At 41.8% G+C, this 7,090-nt stretch overlaps 1 pseudogene; it reads left to right on the forward strand.

Annotated features, from left to right (window-relative positions):
- Positions 4,672–6,504, forward strand: LOC102178136 (annotated as a pseudogene).

Raw genomic sequence — 7,090 nt, forward strand, 5'->3', positions numbered from 1 at the left:
AAAGGAAGCTGAGTGCCATCGAACTGATGCTTTTGAATTGTGGTATCAGAGAAGACTCTTGAGAGTCATTTGGACTGCAAGGGGATCAAACCAGTCAAGCCTAAAGGAAATCAGTCCTGAATACTGATTGGAAGGACTGATGCTGAAGCTGAAGCTTCAATAGTTTGGCCGCCTGATGCAAAGAACGAGCTTCTTAGAAAAGACCCTGATGCTGGGAAAAATTGAAGGTGTGAGAAGGGGACTACATAGAATGAGATGGTTGGATGGCATCACTGACTCGATGCACATGAATTTGAAAAATCTCTGGAAGTTGGTGATGGACAAGGAAGACTGGCATGCTGTAGTCTATGGGGTTACAAACAGTCGGACCCAACTGAGCAACTGAACTGAAGGATTCTTCAATATTTGCAAATAAATTAATGTGATACACCATATTAACAAATTGAAAACCACTAGTTTTTAAAAATGATAAAAACCATATGTTTATTTCAATAGTTGCAGAGAAAGCCTGTGACAAAATTCAACATCTGTTTGTGATAAAAACTCTCCAGAAAGTAGGCATAGAGGGAATATACCTCAACATAATAAAAAGCCATATATGACAATAAACCCCACCATAGAGCTTCCAGAACATACACAGGATTGGGAAATAGGCTCTTGAAGAGCACAAATAGAACCTTGTGCACAAGGACCCAGGAGAAAAAAGCAGTGATCCCACAAGAGACTGACCAAGACTTGCCTGTGAGTGTCCAGGAGTCTCCAGCAGAGGTGTGCATTGGTGGTGGCCTGCTGCAGGGATGGGGGCACTGAGTGTATCAATACATGCATGGGATCTTTTGAAGGAGGTCACCATTATCTACATTACCTCCACCATAGTTTGGCCATAGGTAAATAGCAGGGAGGGGACACAGTTCCACCCATCAACAGAAAACTGGACTAAAGATTTACTGAGCATGGCCCTGTCCATCAGAAAAATACCCAGTTTCCCCATCTCAGTCTCTCCTATCAGGAAGCTTCCAAAAGCCTCCTATCTTTCTCCATCAGAGAGCAGACAGACTGAAAAGCAGTCACAGAAAACTAACCAATCTAATCACATGGACCACAGCCTTGTCTAACTCAATGAAACTATAAGCCATGCCATGTAGGGCCACCCAAGACAGGTGGGTCATGATGGAGAGGTCTGATAAAATGTGGTCCACTGGAGAAAGGAATGGCAAGCCATTTCCATATTCTTGCTTTGAGATCGCCATGAACAGTATGAAAAGGCAAAATGACAGTACACTGAAAGATGAACTCCCCAGGTCAGTAGGTGCCCAATATGCTACTGGGGATCAGAGGAGAAATAATCCCAGAAAGAATGAAGAGACAGAGCCAAAGCAAAAATAAAAAAAGAAAGAAAAAAACACTCAGCTGTTGATGTGACTGGTGATGCAAGAAAGGTCTGATGCTGTAAAGAGCAATATTACATAGGAACCTGGAATATTAGGTCCAGGAATCAAGACAAATTGGAAGTGGTCAAACAAGAGATGACAAGAGTGAATGCCAACATTTTAGGAATCAGTGAACTAAAATAGACTGTAATGGGTGAATTTAACTCAGATGACCATTATATCTACTACCGTGGGCAAGAATCACTTAGAAGAAATGGAGCAGCCATCATAGTCAAAAAGAGAGTCCAAGATGCAGTATTTGGATGCAATCTCAAAAACAACAGGATCATCTCTGTTTCCAAGGCAAACCATTCAATATCACAGTAATCCAAGTCTATGCTCTTCCGACCAGCAATGCTGAAGAAGCTGAAGTTGAACAGTTCTATGAAGACCTCAAAGACCTTTAAGAACTAACAAACAAAAAATGATGTCCTTTTCATTATAGGGGACTGGAATGCAAAAGTAGGAAGTCAAGAAACACCTGGAGTAACGGGCAAATTTGGCCTTGGAGTGCAGAATTAACCAGCACAAAGGCATTTAGAGTTTTGCCAAGAGAACACACTGGTCATAGCAAAAACCCTCTTCCAACAACACAAGAGAAGACTCCACACATGGATATCACCAGATGGTCAACACCAAAATCAGATTGAAAAGATGGAGATGCTCTATATAGTCAGCCAAAAGAAGACCACTAGCTGACTGCGGATCAGATCATTAATTCCTTATGGCCAAATTCAGACTTAAATTGAAGAAAGTAGGGAAAACCACTAGACCATTCAGATATGATCAAAATCAAGTCCCTTATGGTTATATGGTGGAAGTGAGAAACAGATTTATGGAACTAGATCTGATAGACAGAGTGCCTGATGAACTATGGATGGAGGTTCGTGACATTGTACAGGAGACAGGGATCAAGACCACCTCCAAGAAAAAGAAATGCAAAAAATGTAAAATGACTGTCTGATGAGCCCTTACAAATAGCTGTGAAAGAAGAAAAGTGAAAAGCAAAGAAGAAAAGGAAAGATAACCACTTGAATACAGAGTTCCAAAGAATAGCAAGGAGAGATAAGAAAGCCTTCCTCGAGAATCAGTGCAAAGAAATAAAGGAAAATAATAGAATGGGAAAGGCTAGAGACCTCTTCAAGAAAATTAGAGATACCAAAGGAACATTTCATGCAAACATGGGTTCAATAAAGGACAGAAATGGTATGGACCTTACAGAAGCAGACAATATTAAGAGGTGGCAAAAATACACAAAAAAGATCTTCACGACCAAAATAATCATGATGGTGTGATCACTCACACTCACCTAGAGCCAGACATCCTGGAATGTGAAGTCAAGTGGGCTTTAGAAAGCATCACTACAAACAAAGCTAGTGGAGGTGATGGAATTCCAGTTCAGCTATCTCAAATCCTAAACAATTATGCTGTTATAGTGCCGCACTCAATATGTCAGCAAATTTGGAAAACTCAGCAGTGGCCACAGGACTGGAAAAGGTCAATTTTCATTCCAATCCCAAAGAAAAGCAATGCCAAAGAATACTCAAACTACTGCACAGTTGCATTCAACTCACACATTAAATTAATGCTCAAAATTCTCCAAACCAGGCTTCAATAATACGTGAACCATAAACTTCCAGATGTTCAAGCTGCTTTTAGGAAAGGCAGAGGAACCACAGATCAAATTGCTAACATCTGCTGGGTCATCGAAAAAGCATGAGAGTTCCAGAAAAACACCTATTTCTGCTTTATTGACTGTGCTAAAGTCTTTGACTGTGTGGATCACAATAAACTGTGGAAAATTCTGAAAGAGATGGGAGTACCAGACCACCTGACCTGCCTCCTGAGAAATCTGTATGCAGATTAGGAAGCATCAATTAGAACTGCACATGGGACAACAGACAGTTTCCAAATAGGGAAAGGAGTACATCAAGGCTGTATATTGTCACCTTGCTTATTTAACTTATATGCAGAGCAAATCATGCAAATCTTGGGCTGGATGAAGCACAAGCTGGAATCAAGATTGCCAGGAGAAATACCAATAACCTCAGATATGCAGATGACACCACCCTTATGGCAGAAACGAAGAAGAACTAAAGAGCCTCTTGATGAAAGAGAAAGAGGAGAGTGGAAAAAGTTGACTTAAAGCTCAACATTCAGAAAACGAAGATCATGGCATCGGATCTCATCACTTCATGGGAAATAGATTGGGAAACAGTGGAAATAGTGACACTTTATTTTGGGGGGCTCCAAAATCAATCACTGTTGATGGTGATTGCAGCCATGAAATTAAAAAACACTTACTCCTTGGAAGAAAAGTTATGACCAACCTATAGAGCATATTAAAAAGCAGAGACATTTGAATGGTCTTTAGAGACCCAAATGTGGTGATTGCCTGAAGCATAGCAGTTAAGGTCCATCTAGTCAAGTCTATGGTTTTTCCAGTATTCATGGATGTGAGAGTTGGACTATAAAGAAAGCTGAGCACTGAAGAATTGATGCTTTTGAACTGTGGTGTTGGAGAAGACTCTTGAGAGTCCCTGGGACTGCAAGGAGATCCAACCAGTCCATCCTAAAGGAGATCAGTCCTGGGTGTTCATTGGAAGGACTGATGCTGAAGCTGAAACTCCAATACTTGGCCACCTTATGTGAAGAAATGACTCACTGAAAAAGACCCTGATGCTGGGAAAGATTGAAGGTGAAGGAGAAGGTGATGACAGAGGATGAGATGGTTGGATGGCATCACTGACTCAATAGACATGAGTCAGGCAAACTCCGAGAAATGGTGATGGACAGGAAGGCCTGGCATCCTGCAGTCCATGTGGTCACAAAGAATCAGAAACTACTGAGAGACTGAGCTGAACTGATATATGACAAACCCACAGCAAACATTATCCTCAATGGCAAAATATTGAAAGCATTTCTTCCAAAATCAGGGACAAGACAAGGGTGCCCACTCTCACACTACTATTCAACAGAGTTTGGAAATGCTAGACATAGCAATAAGAGAAGAATTAAAACGAATTCAGATTGGAAAAGAAAAATACAAAACACTCACTGTTTGCAGATTATATGATTCTCTACATAGAAAACTCTAGGGCACTGCCAGACGTGCTGGTGGGGCGGGATGCTCTCTGCAAGCCCAGGGAGTTTTCTCACCCGAGCCTGGATAAAGAAACATCCTGCTTTCTGGGCAGGTCATGCACGGAGGCCTTGCTTGAGAGGAGAAACAAGGTGCAGAATGAGTACCTCACAGGACCAGAGTGGCTGTTCCACTAATAGAGAACCCCTTTCGAGGTCTTGTGATGCACAGAGGGACTTAGAGCTTGCAATTGGTGGAGTTCTCCCAGCCGAGCAGCAAATTAAAGATAATTTGCGAAGAGGTCAAAGTCCAGATTCACTGCTGCATAAGTCACCACCTGGAATGCCTTCAAAGCTCTGAGGTGTGGCTGTATGAGCAAGTAAATCTCATCTATCAGCTTAAAGAGAAAATACTCCAGCAGCAGACCCAACAGCTCTACTGGTTACTGGGCCAGTTCAGTGGTCTTATTCATCAACTGGAGTGTAGCCAGTCAAGTCTCAATATGCCTGGACAGGCTGGGCAGTCTGACCCTCAAACCTGAAGATTCAATTGCCCTACACTGAAGCCGACATAACTGCCCTGCTACAGGCAATCACCGCATTTGGGTCTCATAAGACCATTCAAATTCCTGAGCACCTGATGGCTCATGCTAGTTCATCAATATTGGGTACTTCTTAGAGAAGAGAGGCCATATCCCATTGCCAGAGCAGAAGTCATCATCCAACACCACAGCTGTCCCTCTCAGTGAATGGCTCCTTGGAAGCAAACCTGCCTTGGTCACCAATCTCCAGGCCTGGCTCAACCAAAAGGAGACCTTGGAGAACAGTCAGACATCTGCTAGAGCCTGCAGTTTCTTGAATAATGTCTGGGGCAACCTAAAGGGTTTAGAAAACTGGCTCCACAAGAGTCAGCAACAAGTAGTTTCTAAAAAAGCAAGTTACTGAAAAGTCTTAATGGCTATACCACTACCAGTTCTTACTTCATTGAAATTGAAAAAGTTAGCAATCTAGAGCCTCTTGATCAAGTTAAGATGGATCTTTCTGGTTGTCTGGTAACTCCCCAGGAATCCCATAAGCCTGAGAAGCCTGAGAATGGCAGCTATGAAACCTCCAATGAGAAGTTTAAGCTCTTGTTCCAGGTGTTCCGGGAGTCCTACAATGTGAATGACTGGCTTGTCAAGTCTGATTCCTTTATCAACTGTCAGGGTAACCAGCCAAAGGTGTGCAGATGGAGAACCTGGGCAATCTGAAATGCTTGAACGACCACTTGGAGGCCAAGAAACACTTGTCCACTCCCTGACTACTAAGGATTGGCTTGTCCAGAACCATCAAGACCTATATAAAGTGGAGGAGGTCTGCAAAGCCAATGAGCCTTGTATAAGTTTTGCAAAGTGCATGTCCGATGAAAATTGTGAGAAGGAAGTTCTGTGTAAATGGCTTCTGAAGAAAGAAGGAAAGGATAAAAATGGTATGCCTGTGGAACCAAAACCTGAACCTGAGAAACAAAGATTCCCTGAACATGTAGCTCTCTCCACACAGAAGAGAGGCAGCAGAACAAGCTAAGGCACCAAAGGCAATGGCTTCTTCTAGAATTGCTGATTCCTTCCAAGTTATAAGGAACAGTCCCTTGTCAAAGTGGTTCATGACCCCCTCACACAAAGAAGTATGTCCCAAGGAAGTGCCTCTTACAGAGAATAGGGCTAGCAAACAAGCTTACAAACCCCTTGGCCACCTCCTGGTGTCTCTTTAACACAGATGACTGGGTCTTGCCAGGAAAGATGACAAGAAATTTTAACCCATTATCCTCAGGAGAAGACAAGTGGCTACTTTGAAAGAAGGCCAAGGAAGTATTGCTTAATTCGCCCCTACAGGAGAAACACAACTTTCCCCTAGACTGTTATGGCCTCCTGGCAGTTTGTGATCTCTCTGCCTGTATGCAGCTTAAGGTTGATTTTTAAAAAAGTAATTGTATCAAACCCCTCTACAGATGTGAAGAAATCAAGTACTAGTCAAGCACATTTTCCGCAGATTATCACAAATCCATGAGCTGAGTGACTGTGGCTTGTGAAATCATTGTTTCTGGGTCTGATGTAGTTCCTTTCCTGCCCAATTTCGAACAGAAATTAGTCATCAAATTATGAGTTATTGTGTAAAAGAAAATGGCTATTTGTTGATGCTGAGGCGATTCAGTTCCTTCTCACAGAAGTATTAATTCACCCCTACAATAGAATTGCATCATACTGGGTAGGTCTTTTTCATACGCCTCCATGGCTCCTTAGATTGGGTTGTTATTAGAAGTACATTAAAACACTGCAGTTTTAAAAAATAAAATAGTTTGATAATCAAAATGTGTTGATGTATTCTAAAGCTAGTAAAATTACCCAGCCTTTTGGTTTCCAGTCTTTGGATGCTTCCCTTATCATGGGTTTTCTTCCATTAATGGTGAATTCTTCTGTTTAATTAAGATACTATTGTATTTTACACAATTAACCTTAGCAATATAGTGGTTTTTCCTTACCAAAACATGTATTGAAAGCCTTGGCAATTTTTGACATTTATCACAAAACATAGGTTCCAGA

Source organism: Capra hircus, chromosome 26, assembly GCF_001704415.2.
Source record: "Capra hircus breed San Clemente chromosome 26, ASM170441v1, whole genome shotgun sequence".
Taxonomy (NCBI): domain Eukaryota; kingdom Metazoa; phylum Chordata; class Mammalia; order Artiodactyla; family Bovidae; genus Capra; species Capra hircus.